The sequence below is a fragment of the Cryptomeria japonica genome, chromosome 9 (genome assembly GCF_030272615.1).
Source record: "Cryptomeria japonica chromosome 9, Sugi_1.0, whole genome shotgun sequence".
Lineage (NCBI taxonomy): Eukaryota > Viridiplantae > Streptophyta > Pinopsida > Cupressales > Cupressaceae > Cryptomeria > Cryptomeria japonica.
Genome location: NC_081413.1, coordinates 489,612,346 through 489,626,625, shown reverse-complemented (window position 1 = coordinate 489,626,625; position 14,280 = coordinate 489,612,346). Strand labels below are relative to the sequence as shown.

Sequence of the window (14,280 nt, the reverse complement as noted above, 5' to 3'; positions counted from 1 at the left end):
TAGAGGAAATAATTATTGGAGGGACTTTAGAAGAATTTGATAAATTAATTATTGGACAATAGTGACAAGATGAATTAAATTGGATTTAATTTACATTGAGAAGAATAAGGATAACACAATTAAATCAATTAATTATTTTGACAATTTTAAATTAATTAAATATTAATTTTAGGTTTCTACAAATGTAAATGAAAAAAGATATTAATGAGTCATGTAGTTCGCTTTTAAGCCAACATGTTTTACTTTTCTATACAAGGGACTTGTAATATTGTAAAATGGATTATGAAATTTCCATTTTGGGCAAGTGTTTTTGTAGAAAGGTCATACTTTGTGTCACAAAAGAGAATTTTTGTTTGTAGATGAAAAGATGTATATAACATGTCTTTAATTTAGATCATTTTATATGAATAACATGAGTTTTAAATAATTGTCTCCAAGGCATATATGTTCTTTTTCATAAATAAGAAGATCGAGGCTCTTTGAATTTATCTGTGCAAATTTCTTGCATTGCATATTGTATTTATTTTTTCTTTTCAAGTAATAGTTAAATGCTTTGACTAGAATATGAAGTGTGTATGACATTGAGGTTTGTAAAAAGAATCTTGAAGAGTTCTTTTGTTGGATGATTAGTTTAAGGCATTGGTACTATTCATCCATTGAATTTGAGTTTAGATGTTACAAAGAGGCATTTGTCGAGAAATATTTGACTTTATACCCTAAATAAGGACTGATCGAAAATCCATTTTGTGTAAACATCCAAAACCAAGAATCTGAAAGATAAATCATTTGAATGTTTTTATGTTTTATAAATTATTTTTCATTTATGTATTCTATCAAAGCCAATGATGAGAAACTCTCTAAGAATCTAACTAATTTTGAGTAGATCTTATCTTTCTTGGCAAAACATTTGTGAGAAAATTTATGCTATTGCAATATTGTGGTACATTATTAGTGGAATCCATTGATATTACATAAGGGATACCCCCCTAGGTCTAACACAACATAAAGTGCAAAAAACACATTTAATATATCTCATTAATTGGCCATTGATATGAGAGTCTTGAGCATTAGAAATAACTATTTTATAGAGATAATCAAGTAATCAGTTGTAAACAACAATAGAAAAAATAAATTTATTTTTTGAAGGTAGACTATTAGAAATAATGAAAAAACACAAATATTTTGGGATTGATTTTCACTTCAAGTTCAATTAGGAGACTAATAGAATGAAAATGATACAAGGATATTGGAACACTTCTTACTTACTCCAAAACAAGTGTAAGAAAGCTAAACATTGAGATAGGAAAACTACGAAAACCCTTTTTGGTTTGCTAGTCACATCAACCATCCTCTATAGATATTAAGTGTGGGAAAGTAGCATGTCAAATCATAGATGAAGACAATTAGAAAGAATCCAAAAACATCTAATCACAAATAGTCTCAAAGTCAAAACCATGGTCCCTTATCAGATCCTTTTGGCTAAAGAATGAATATTACCATTAGAGGCATTAACGATAACTCAAGTGATAAACTATCTTAAAAAAAGGTTGAAAACATGATTAACCATCATAGACTTAAAATAGTTGTTGGAGAGGAATTAGGTCGTAGGAAAAAAAACATGGATGAAGCAAAATAACAAATGGTTGAGCAAGTGGAACATCAATTTGCATGAGTGTCCTAACACTAATGAGGAAATGAAAAAATACACATCTAAAAAATCCAAGAGTCATGTGAACAAAGTAGATTGGAGAAAGAAGCTTACTATGTTAAAGAGTTAAACCCAACTTGGGTACATGGTGAAAAAACATTCAAGAACAACTATTAATTTGAAAAAACAAGGTTGTTAATTATGCAACTGAAAATTGGATCACATCATCTTATGTGTGAAACTTGAAAATGGATTATGCCCAAGGAAGTTTGAGAAGAGAGAATGTGCATATTCTCATCATCTTATGTGTGAAACTTGAAAATGGATTATGCCCAAGGAAGTTTGAGAAGAGAGAATGTGCATATTCTCAAGTAAAGGGGTGATGGGGACATAATGACACTATCGAAGAGTGCAAACCTTATGAAGATACCTGCACTCAATGAAAGTTGGCAGCTCACAAAAGTTATTTAAGGAAGCAAAGATCAAAAAAAAAAAAAAAAAAAGAGACCAACTTCTTGATCAAGATCCATAATAGATCCGACAGCAAATTTTTTTTTTGAGATAACTTGATATTGTAATTCTCAATCCCTCCCACTTAATCTCATAGACAGATCTTTCGTTTCCCCAAAATGCGCGCCTTGGAACTGTTTGAATGAATGATTATTATCATTTTGGTGGACATCAAACTTGAACACCGAACTATGAGTAAGTTGATCGCTTAGTGTGACCTCTAAATTCAGATTTATTGGGTATCCCGTACAAGAAGTCTCTGGTTTAGGTGTTTCACAGAACGAATAAAATGCATGTAAACTGAAAGATTTGTATGACCTTTACAAGTAGATTTAATAATAATGAGCATTTCCAGGGTTTCAATTATAATCATACAATGCCAACGCGATCCACTGTCAATTTCAATCTCAGTCTCAGAGCATTATGCAGAGCGAGTCGGTTGAAAGAAGCCCTCCAACTTCTTCTGACTGCACACAATTCTCTTGTAGAGTCGAGTACTTATCTTCTATTATTGCAGACCTGCATTTCCAAGAAAGCTCTTTCAGAGGGTAAGAAAATCCACACCCACATCAATGGCAAGGTATTTGAGTTTACCGCATATAAACGTTTACAAAATAACCTTATCCGTATGTATGATAAGTGCGGAAGTTTAGTTGCTGCACGCGATGTGTTTGACAAAATGACAGAACGAGACGTCGTCTCATGGAACATCATAATTGCGGCTTACAAAAGACATAAGAATCCTCAAGAGGCATTGACACTGTTCCATCAAATGGAAGGAACAGGTGTCCAGCCCGACCAGTTCACCTTTGCCACCATACTCCCAGCCTGTGCCAAAATAAGAGCTCTGGAACAGGGTGCAGACATACATCAACGCATAATGGGAAGCGGAATCATTTCAGATGACGTAGTTGCAAATGCCCTCGTAGATATGTATGCAAAATGTGGGAGCATACACAAGGCACGTGAAGTGTTTGACACAATGACTCAAAGAAATGTAGTCTCATGGAATTCAATGATTGCAGGATATGTGCAAAATGGGTGTCTCGACGAGGCTGCAGAGCTTTTCCAAGAAATGTCTCATAGAAATGTGGTTTCATGGACAGCGATGATTGCAGGATATGCACAAAATGGTTTTGCTGAAAAGGCCTTGGAAGCTTTTAAGCAAATGCAATTGGCAGGTGTAAAGTCAGATGCCACAACATTGACCAGCATCCTCCCAGCCTGCGCTCAAATGGGAGCTTTAGAACTGGGTTTAGGCATCCACGAAAGAATAATTGAAGATGGTTTTTTGTCTGATTTTGTAATTTCTAGTGCACTGGTAGACATGTATGTAAAATGTGGAAGCATACACAAGGCTCATGTACTGTTTGAAAAAATGTCTCAAGCAGATGTGGTTTCATGGACGGCAATTATAGCAGGTTATGCTCAAAATGGATTTGCTGAAAAGGCTTTGCAAACTTTTAAACAAATGCAGTTGTCAGGTGTAAAGCCAGACTCCACAACCTTTGCCAGTATGCTCCCAGCCTGTGCCAAAATGGGGTTTTTAGAACAAGGAATAGACATCCATCAAAGAATAATTGAGTGTGGATTTTCGTCAGATGTTATAGTTGCAAGTGCCTTGGTAGACATGTATGCAAAATGTGGATACATACACAAGGCACAAGAACTGTTCGACAAAATGACTCAAAGAGATGTGGTCTCATGGACTGCAATGATTGCAGGATTTGTACAAAATGGGTTTATTGAAAACGCCTTGCAAGCTTTTAGGCAAATGCAATTGGCAGGTGTAAAGCCAAACACCACAACCTTTGTCAGCATCCTCCCAGCTTGTGCCAAAATGGGAGCTTTGGGACTTGGCATGGACATCCATCAAAGAATAATTGAAAGCAGATTGTCATCAAATTCTGTAATTACAAGTGCCCTGGTAGACATGTATGCGAAATGTGGAAGCATACACAAGGCACGTGCACTGTTTGACAAAATGCCTCAAAAAGACGTGACCACATGGAATGCTATGCTTGCCGGATATGCACAAAATGGCTTTTGCAAGGATGCTCTCAACCTCTTTGAACAAATGAAGCACTCTGAAACATACCCTGACTGTGTAAGCTTCGCTTGTATTTTATTAGCGTGCAGCCATGCAGGATTAGTGGATGAGGGCTTAAAACACTTCAGCGACATGAGGAACACTTTTTGTATTACGCTAACAATTGACCATTATACATGCATGGTTGACCTTCTTGGCCGTGCTGGCCATCTTGAGGAATCTCTAAATTTTATCATCAAAATGCCAGTTAAACCTGTGGGGTTTGTGTGGATGTCTTTGCTTAGTGCCTGTAGAGTACATAAGAATTTACGGTTAGGAGTGTTTACAGCAAATCTTCTTTTTGATCTGGATTCTGAAAATACGTCAACTTATGTTCTTCTCTCAAACATCTATGCAGAAGTGGGCAGGTGGGGTGACGCTCAAAAGGTAAGGAGATTGATGAAAGATAGAGGAATTAAAAAGCCTCCTGGATGTAGTTGGATTGAAGACCATAAAACAGTACATGCTTTTTGTGTTGGAGACAGATCACACCCATAGACACAGGAGATATATGCAGAGTGAGGAAATTGTCTTCAGACATGGTAGCAGGATATTTTTCAGATTCTAGGACATGTACTGAATGATGAGCAGGAGGAAAAGAGTTATCCTCTGCAACCATATTAAGAAGTTGGCAATAGCATTTGATTAGCATCCTCCCCCACGCCCCCCGAACAACCATTAGAGTGGTCAAAAACCTTCAGTCTCTGTAGACTGACACATGCCCACACAGTTTATCTCCAAGATTGTTTCAAGACAAATTGTTGTCAGAAATGCAAAACGGTTCCATCATTTCAAACAAGGATAATGTTCTTCTAGAGATCATTGGTGATGCCGATTGAAGCTATGTAAAAACGTAGGTATGCACTATAACAAAGTGCACCTTGTCAGATCTGCAGTTATAACAACCAGGTTTTCTTTCCCGGTTTCTGAAAACGTGTTTTTTCTAGTGTTTGCAGATCTAGACCATGATTTGACATAATAAAATTAGATGATTAATATGGAATGTGCATTAGTGTCCAGATATACTGAACGGGTATTTGATAAAGGCCCGTTTTATGGTGCCATAGAGGTGTTGTGACATTTAATAGTTTTCAGGATCCCTATGCATGTTTGGTATGAAAAGGTGGAGGAGGTGGAGATTGAATAGCAGCAGAAGGGGAGGAATGATGATTGAAGGTATAGAAAGATGCTCAGCCAACAGGAAATGTGAGAGAAGGGCTTGCACTCAATCCATGGCCTGCAGATGAAAGCAAGAGCATCTCTTGATAATTCTTTGCTCCAATCTTGGTCATTCTGTGGGGTACTTATGCCTGGATTAATTATGTTCTCTTGTGCCTATGCCGGGTCATTCATTTATGTATGCGAATGTGCATACATGAAGTTCTCCTAACTACAGAATCTGGTAATCTTAACCGAGTTTTTAACGGATTTCAGGGCAAAATTTTATTATAGGATTCAATTCATAATGTTCAAAGATAAGTCATGTGGTTAGTGACTTTTGTTTAGCCAATTTCAAATGTAATGAAGAATAAGAGTTATACAAATTACTTGGGACAAATAATCAAACAGTGAGAAAAGCCTAGGATTTAGAGCTGGGACTGATGATTGAAATAAAATGTAAAATAAAACATCAAAATCAAAATAATTGAATGCGAAACTTAGTTTTGAAGTCTAAGGATGGATAAGTCTTGTGACAGGTATCAGTTATTGATTTGTCAATGCTCTGGAATTTTATGGCTGACTTAGATGAATATCTCAAGTTTTGAGAAATGATTGTTTTTCCCTTTCAAACATTTATGAAGTGTGGAATTGATCATAATGAGTGCAGATCTATTCTTGCAGGTGGGCCTGATTTCAAACTCACAGATCTAATATGACAAAACAAAACAATTGGAATTAATTCTCCTTGCTTTCTAATGTCTGGATTTTGCACAAGGACAAGTGTTCATATATACATTTGGGGAATCTATTAAATTGAAAAGGACATTTTCTCCTCAATCAAATCTCTAGAAGAACAACTTCACAATTCTAATGTACTTAAATACATGAATGAATAAATGAATACATTCTTATATTTGAGATAATTGCAAAATAAATGAATGCATGTACTTAAATACAACCAAACACACAAATCACAAATCACATGACGTGTAACAACTTTGCTCACAATGGCTGGTGAAGTAATTTGCAAGACAAAAAGTTGAGTTTTGGATTGTATAAGGCCAAGGATTAGATCTATAACTATGAAAGTCGCTTGGGTCAAGTCTGCACTCATGGGCCTAATCGGAGGTTATGAATATTAGGCCTAATGATCAAAAGTACAATTTTTAGGGGTTAATGATGAGAGGATCAAGGTTTGGAAAGTCATGAATCAATTTTGCAAATAATTATTGCATTTATGACACTTTAATCAAATGAAACCCAAAACAAAAGGGAAAAGGATATGGATATTCAATTTTCACCATTGTGTTTTGCCCCTGCTTTGATGTGCATGCAAACTATTATGTGGATGCATGCACATGTAAAATAGGTCAAAAAGATATCAATAACTGTAAAGTAACAAATCATTCTTCAAATCTTATTGTCATGAGTGATCCAATGAAACTTGCAAAACAAAGCAAATTAGCAATTAGTAGCATCTAACACACATTTTGAGATTAACACATACTACAACTTGCTAAATAGTTTGTAAAAGAGAAAAGGGAAGTAACTTAAGAGATTTGCTTGTTACAAAAAAGTGATAAAAGCTCTAACTATGCACAAAGCAATTCCAATAAGCAAATGAGATGCTAAAGGACTTCAATCATGTAGAAGAAAGATTTGACTTTGTAGATAGTTTGATAAATGCTTCCCTCAATGTGCGAATGAACATGGACATATTACTACCCAACACAACGGATAAAGGAACATTAGTGACATTTATGCCCCTCTTTAATTGGTTGTATATAAAGGATGTAAGGAATTGGATGGCATAAAAAATATGAATAAACATGATAAATTATGTAATATTGTAAAAGATATCATTATATGATAACAAGTAATCATATGAAGTTGGAGGTAATTGTGAAGCACATGTAGTAGGGCTTCTCCCTATATAGGCAAGTGATGAAATAATAAATGGGCATGAGACATGGTAAAAGGTGTCATCATATGATAATCATGTAAGTACATAGATTGGAGATAAGCATCAAGATATGTGTAAGAGATTACCCCTAATATACACAAATCATAAGACAATGATGGCCCTCAAGGCTATATAAGACATAAATGCCTTCTTTCTTATTAATAAAGAAATAAATACTAGTTTGAAAATAGAATTAGAGTCACTATTGCAATAGCATGATTATTGCATTATAGTCTCCATGTGATCACAATAATAGTGTGATGATGAAAATTGCATACCTTGCACGTTTCCCCTTCATTTTAGAATCACACCTAACTACCCTTTTATGCCATACAAAAAGTATAAGCTACACAATTTCTACTACAAGTTGGCATATAACTTGAGCCTTACTTGGTCCCATCTATATTCATTTCTAGGGATTAATCATGATCGTCATTTTATCCATTTCCCACCTAGGTTCAAATCTATAATGTGTAGGATTGACCTAGGTTAGTTATGCGATTTGCAAAAATGAACCCTAAACAAGTTCAAATTTCAAATTTAGGATGAATCTAACCCTTCTAATTAGCCACTATGTGTTGACTCAGAGTGGAAAGTGTTTCACTTGCCAACTTTGGAGGTATGCTTAAGGACTATTTTATACATTAAAGAATCATTCAAGATATTTTTTATATGCATAATAAATGGCTATATCTTATTTTGTATCATTCACAAAAGTTGTTAAATTGGTATCCTAGGGTTTTTACCAATGAAGAATTCCTTTACCTAGAAAAATCCTTAAAGGCGTTCTTATACCTTGCCAACTTATTTATTGTCAATCAAAATATCATAATGAATCATCATTTACAAGTATAAAAATTGCATAATCAACATGGTCAAATATGTGGATTGTGTTGGAGTGAGCTCCCAAGCCAACATCATGATTGCAACAACTTCCATAGAAAGAGAGATAAATATTTCACTAGGAAATGATATATTATTGCTGAGATGATTTAAAAATGTACAATAGCCTTGCTTAAATAGACAAGAGATTATAAGGTAGTTACATCTACTCTTGATACAAAATTAAATGCACAGTGCATTGTGAAATTACTATTAAATGATGAGCTATGACTCATCTCTATCTAGAATGACACCTAAGATAACTAGCATGAACAATATTAAATGAGATTTCCATGTGACAACTAAGCTATCCTAAGTAAACTTAACATGTGTGAATAGGTGCTAACTAGGAACTAGATAGGATATGTTATTATTCACACCAACACCCCTCCTTAAGTGCAACTTAGGGAGATAAATTATTATGCAAAATGCAATATGATATGGTGATGAGTCTTGACAACTAGGCCATGTTAGGTACCCATGTACAACTTGACGAGAGCCAATTATGTTCTATAATTTTATGCCATATTTTAACCCGTTTTATTCACCTTCATATCCATTTTCGTATTCCATTTCCATACCATTTTCCCATTATATGTTACATATGATTTAATATATATGTCATATTTAATTTAGTTTTGGGATAAACTACGTGAATCAGATTGTGTTTACTAATATTGCTTCCAACATATCAAATAGATAATGTAGCATATTGATTTAAATATCACCAACTTCATGTTGTCTTCCTATCATGCAACTCTTTCATTGGCACGAAGGAAATCATTCATCATAATTACATGGCATCTAAGCTCTTGGTTCAAACATGAGGGTTTTGTGGGTATCCATTCTCCCATGTGCCACTTTAACAACCAGCTATTTATTATTGGATTTCTTCTCCACGTTGTAAATAACTACAACCTGAAGCTGTGGGAAAGGATGATGAAGTTTTCTTAAGGAGGTTACCATGATCTTCACATCTTCATTAGATCTAATTCTAGCATGTTGTTATGTAATGCAGTTGAGAAATATTGGCCATGAGCCACACAAACATTCACGTTTACCTCAGCTGTTATGGAAATTGATTTATAGACTTAAGAAAGAATGGCCACATGCCATTTCATTCTTTCCCAAAATTGTTCAATAAAACTCCACCACAAGACTGTAAACTGTAAGCATAAATTAGATATTCTGTTTTTTTATAAAAGCTATATAAGCCACTCTATGTGACAGACAAGGGAAATCTGGAGATAATATAATATCAACGTTCTTATCATCTGTTGAGTTAAGACTCTGCGTTCTTTGATTATTCTCTTCAATCGGCTAACTGGGAGGAAGGGCACCCCCTCTGCAGCTGTCGAATGAATGTAAATATTTTATTTTATTTATGCAAGGTGTGTTTCATTATTTCCGTATGTTGAGTTGATTGATCTTGAGAGTACGTAGTATCTATTTGTTTATATTTATAAATAATTGATTCTCATGTGCTTCGCATTTAATTATGGATTCGGTAATTTGTGTTGAATTTTTGTTTATGAGTTTGTTGTGTGTAGATCTTGTTGTCAGGAAGTAATAGTTCCTGTTGTCAGTTTTATTTCAATTTGCAATTGGTTTACTTTTCTAGCTGCACTTCATCCCCACTCAGCTTGCTACCTACATCCCTTGTGCAGATTGCCATGACATCTTTCACAAGCTTACGTGGATTGCCACTTCGACCAAGCTGAAACTAGTTTATTCTTTACCCCAGCATTGTCCTATCACAACTAATCATGAAACTAATCTATTACAAATTAAAAAAGGAGAAAACCCCATGAGACAAAACTCCTCTTCAAAAAAAAGATATGCAAATCAATGTATAAGTGAGGAAGATATATGGAAGTCTCAAAATCAGTACCCCCAAGAACTACATCCATCACAAAAATATAAAAAAATCACCCCTCCAGTGATGGAAAAGATAGAGACAACATTGCCTCCCCATAATGAAATATCCCCAAAACCACTAGAGCATGTTAGAAGCCAAAAGAAATGCCCATGACAACAAACAATGTCTCCTCTTGGGAAGAAGAAAATCCAATGGTCCATGTAGGAGAAAGTCCATATCCATAACAAAATGGGAAGGAAGAAGTCTCACCAACGAAAGCTATAAAGAAGAGTCGTGTGCCTCCGAAACAATGAAACTTGCCTTATAAATGGAAAGATAAATAGCCAACAACACAAGGATAGACCCAATAATAAATCTCGAAACCTTATAACTATACGACTATCAATGTTAAAAAGCAATACCGTTGTATTGCCAATGATCAAAATGAATCTTTAAAAAAATGCAACCTGAGAGATATATTGCAGGCACAAAAATGTTGAACTCGGCCAAAGAATAGCAATGCCAAGAAAAATGAATATCAACCACCAAATGACATGACCAATAATATCACTACCTCCAATCTTATAAGGCAAACCGTGAGTGCTTTGAACAAATTGATAATAATATACACAATTTGAAATATGAAGGGAGATGATAATGCAGGCCCACAAACAAACTAGAGAAATGGGTGAATTCACAATAATGGTTCCCACTTTTTTGCCACTTTTGATACTGAGATGAATATTTTAAAAATAATCTTCAACTTCCAACAACTATAACTTTTAAAGTATTAAGAATTTGAAGATGATGTAAATTAGTGATTTGTAGCATTTTGTTTGTAGATTCTCTCTCTATATTTTTTTCAATTTTTTTTGATTTTTTTTTTTTGAATTTTTCCATCTCCCTCGAAAAGTAGTTTTTTACAGCAAACTACATTTTTTAAGAGTGACGTGCCTCCCAAAACGCATAACTTTTTTTCTATAAATGATAAAAACTCATTCTTTCATATTTTGGTTTGTAACATCAATATCCAGGGACTGCAGTTGGTTTGATAGTGACATGTTGAATATTTTTCATTTTATTAAGTTTTGAAGTCTAACTAATTATATTTTAAACATAGGTGTACGTTTGAACACATAACTTGTTCTATATATATTGAAATTCAATTTTTTTTTGTTAGAAAGAAGACATTAATACCTAGGGCATAGATATTTTTCAATTTTTTTTTGAATTAGTTTACTATTTTTCCCAATGTGTTGAACAGAGAAATTCATGTTCGGTGAAAAACCTATGTTTGGTAAACAAGTTCATAATAAAATCAATATGTAATAAAATTATAGTCATTGGAAAGCTTGCTTTGAGGACTACCATACTACATTTTGGGTTGTCAAGATCATTCCATTTGAGCATTCAACCAGAGGTTTGAAGGCCAAAAATTTGCAAGAAATTCTAGAAAGTTTCAAAGAAGTGTAAAAAAAGGGGTTCGAACGAAGGGGGGTTCGAATGAAGAGGGGCTCGAGAGAACCCCCAATATAATTAAAAATCGACATAAACAAGCATTAAAGGCGGTTCGCTTGAAAGTGGGGTGTTTGCTTGAACCCCAAAGGGTAGTTCGTTCGAACACCCCCACTTCGCTTGAACCCCCTCTGAATATTTTTTCCTACCATCTTGTTTTTCCTTTGTGGGTGAAAGTGGGAACCATTATTGTGAACTCACCCAAATAGTGGTGCAATTAACCGAGAGTGAAATATGGAACGAATTGGGTAACACCAAATGAAACGGTGCAAAGATACATCGCTAATTTGTAGATTTCTGATACCTCAACATGGCTGGTGAAGGGTATCAACTAGAAAGGTATACAAATCAGAATGCTTTGATATCATGTTGAAGTGAGCTCCTAAGTCAGGAACACAACTACAATAACTTCCATAGAAATAGAGAGATAAATGTTTCTTCAAAAAATGATATATTATTGCTTAGATAATTTACAAATGTACAATAGCCTTGCTCAAATAGGTAAGAGATGATGAGGTAGATACAACTACCCTTGATACAAAATTAAATGCATGATGCATTATGAAACTAATGTTAAATAATGAGCTACAACTCATTTCTATCTAGAATGACACCTAAGATAACTTATATGAACAATACTAAATGAGAGTTCCACGTGACATGTAAGCTATCCTAAGTAAACTTAACATGTGTGAATAGGTGCTAACTAAGAAATAGTTATGATATGTCCTTATTCATACCAACATATTGAAGTTCATTTATGTGCATGAGGTTCAAATCCATTTTCATGGATCTATTTTAGTTCATTTCTAAATTCACATATTAAACTTAACCATTTTGAGAATAACATATTTTATATTTTGTTGTTGTTGTTGTTCAACACATATAATAATAAGAAATTTTGAGTTATGGTTATAAATTATGATCAAAATAGTGAACAACTACCTATCAACCATTGAAATCAGCCAAATATTTATACTTTGTAGTGTACAAAAACCAATTCTTACAAAGGAATATAAGCTTTCCTTGAGAATAAATGTTACACTCTACAGTTGGGTGAATCTTCTATTCTTAAACAACAAGCTTATCCTTTTATTATAATTATAGTCAATAGCTAAACAAAAAATTAAAAATTTACAACTCTAAATATTTGTTGTTACAAACTCGTGAAAATACCTGACAATTGGAAAATAATTAAAATGTAATATCCATAAAATAAGAAGTGTTGATCACAAAGAACTCATGACAACTTGTTGGAAGTCTCAACCATGCACATCCGTGCGTTGTGTGACTATCCCCACATCATGTTGTCATTTGACTAGAACACGAAATAGAAAGTGCAATATGACATGACAAAAAATCATGTACACACATAATTCAAATAACAAAATCCATCAAATATAGAATACTCAAAGTAATGAAACAATAACCAAATCAAATATTTATATAAGCTAAAAACTAAATAACCAAGGAAAACATAGAAAATAGAGAGATACTAGAATGAAGTCATTGCATTATGCTTCTTTCTTTGACATGACTATGTACTAAAAAAGAAAGAGAACAATCGATTTTTGGTTTGTTTTTTGAGGGGCTTGCCTTATTCAAACCCTTGTTTTACCTCTATGAAAGCTAAGATTTTTGAATAATATAGATAAACGCAAATTGATTACTTCAAAATGAAAGTATGAAACAAGGTGGTATGAAATAATCTAATAACACCAAAAATCTCAAAATGGTAGCATTGAATGGTAAACGAAATAGGAAGGAGACACCAAAATAGAAAAATATCACCTAGAAAATATAAAAAACCTCCAAGGGAAATGTTGTTCTCCACAATCTCACTTCAAGAAAATGTCATGCAATGTGAGAGAAAGTTTGTTGTGTATACAAAGCGAGAGAGTTTCTACAAAATTTGCAAAGTTGAACGCATGAGAGAACCAAATATCAACTTCCTCTTTTTGAAAACAGAAATTTAGGTTGATTTTGTTCAACATGACTACATGTAGGGGCATTGCTTTTGGAATATACATGAAAAGGTGATTCTCCAATGACCATTGGACCCATAAATTTTCATAGGTAATCTACATGTAATGCTCTCATCTAGAAAACTTAAACTCAAAAATCCCAAAACATCATAAAATTACTAGAAATAAAAGATTTCAATGTTTACATCTTGTAATTAAAGTATTTTATATCAAAGGCTAAAGAAGGGTTAATATGCAGTGTGAAATTGTAGGTTATGTAATTAATGACACTACATTTTGCCTCCACTTTAATAGAAATATGAGCTATGTTGAATATGAATGCTAAAGTAGGAAATGAAAACCACAAATATTACCAATGATACTATAGAGGATGTAGAATCTTCAAATGAGGTAGATGCAAGAAAATCAAGATATCTTGCATGATACACAAATATTAGGCAAAAGTTTTAAAAACAAATATGTTAGCTAAAAATAACACTAAATACAAAGAAACATAAGAAAAATATGTTGGCAACAACAATGAAGTAAAAATGAGAGGGGGGGTGAATTAATTTTCACTAGATTAATACACTTAAGCACAAATACAAATCTGCTAAATTGCAACAACAACAAAGATAAGCAATTTGATAGCTCAACTCAACACACAACACCAAGATTTTGACGTGGAAA

At 33.8% G+C, this 14,280-nt stretch overlaps 1 pseudogene; it reads left to right on the top strand.

Moving 5' to 3' along the window:
• Positions 1–2,115: 2,115 nt before the first annotated feature.
• LOC131079711 (pentatricopeptide repeat-containing protein At3g09040, mitochondrial-like) overlaps positions 2,116–14,280 on the top strand; it is a 54,386-nt pseudogene continuing 42,221 nt past the window's right edge.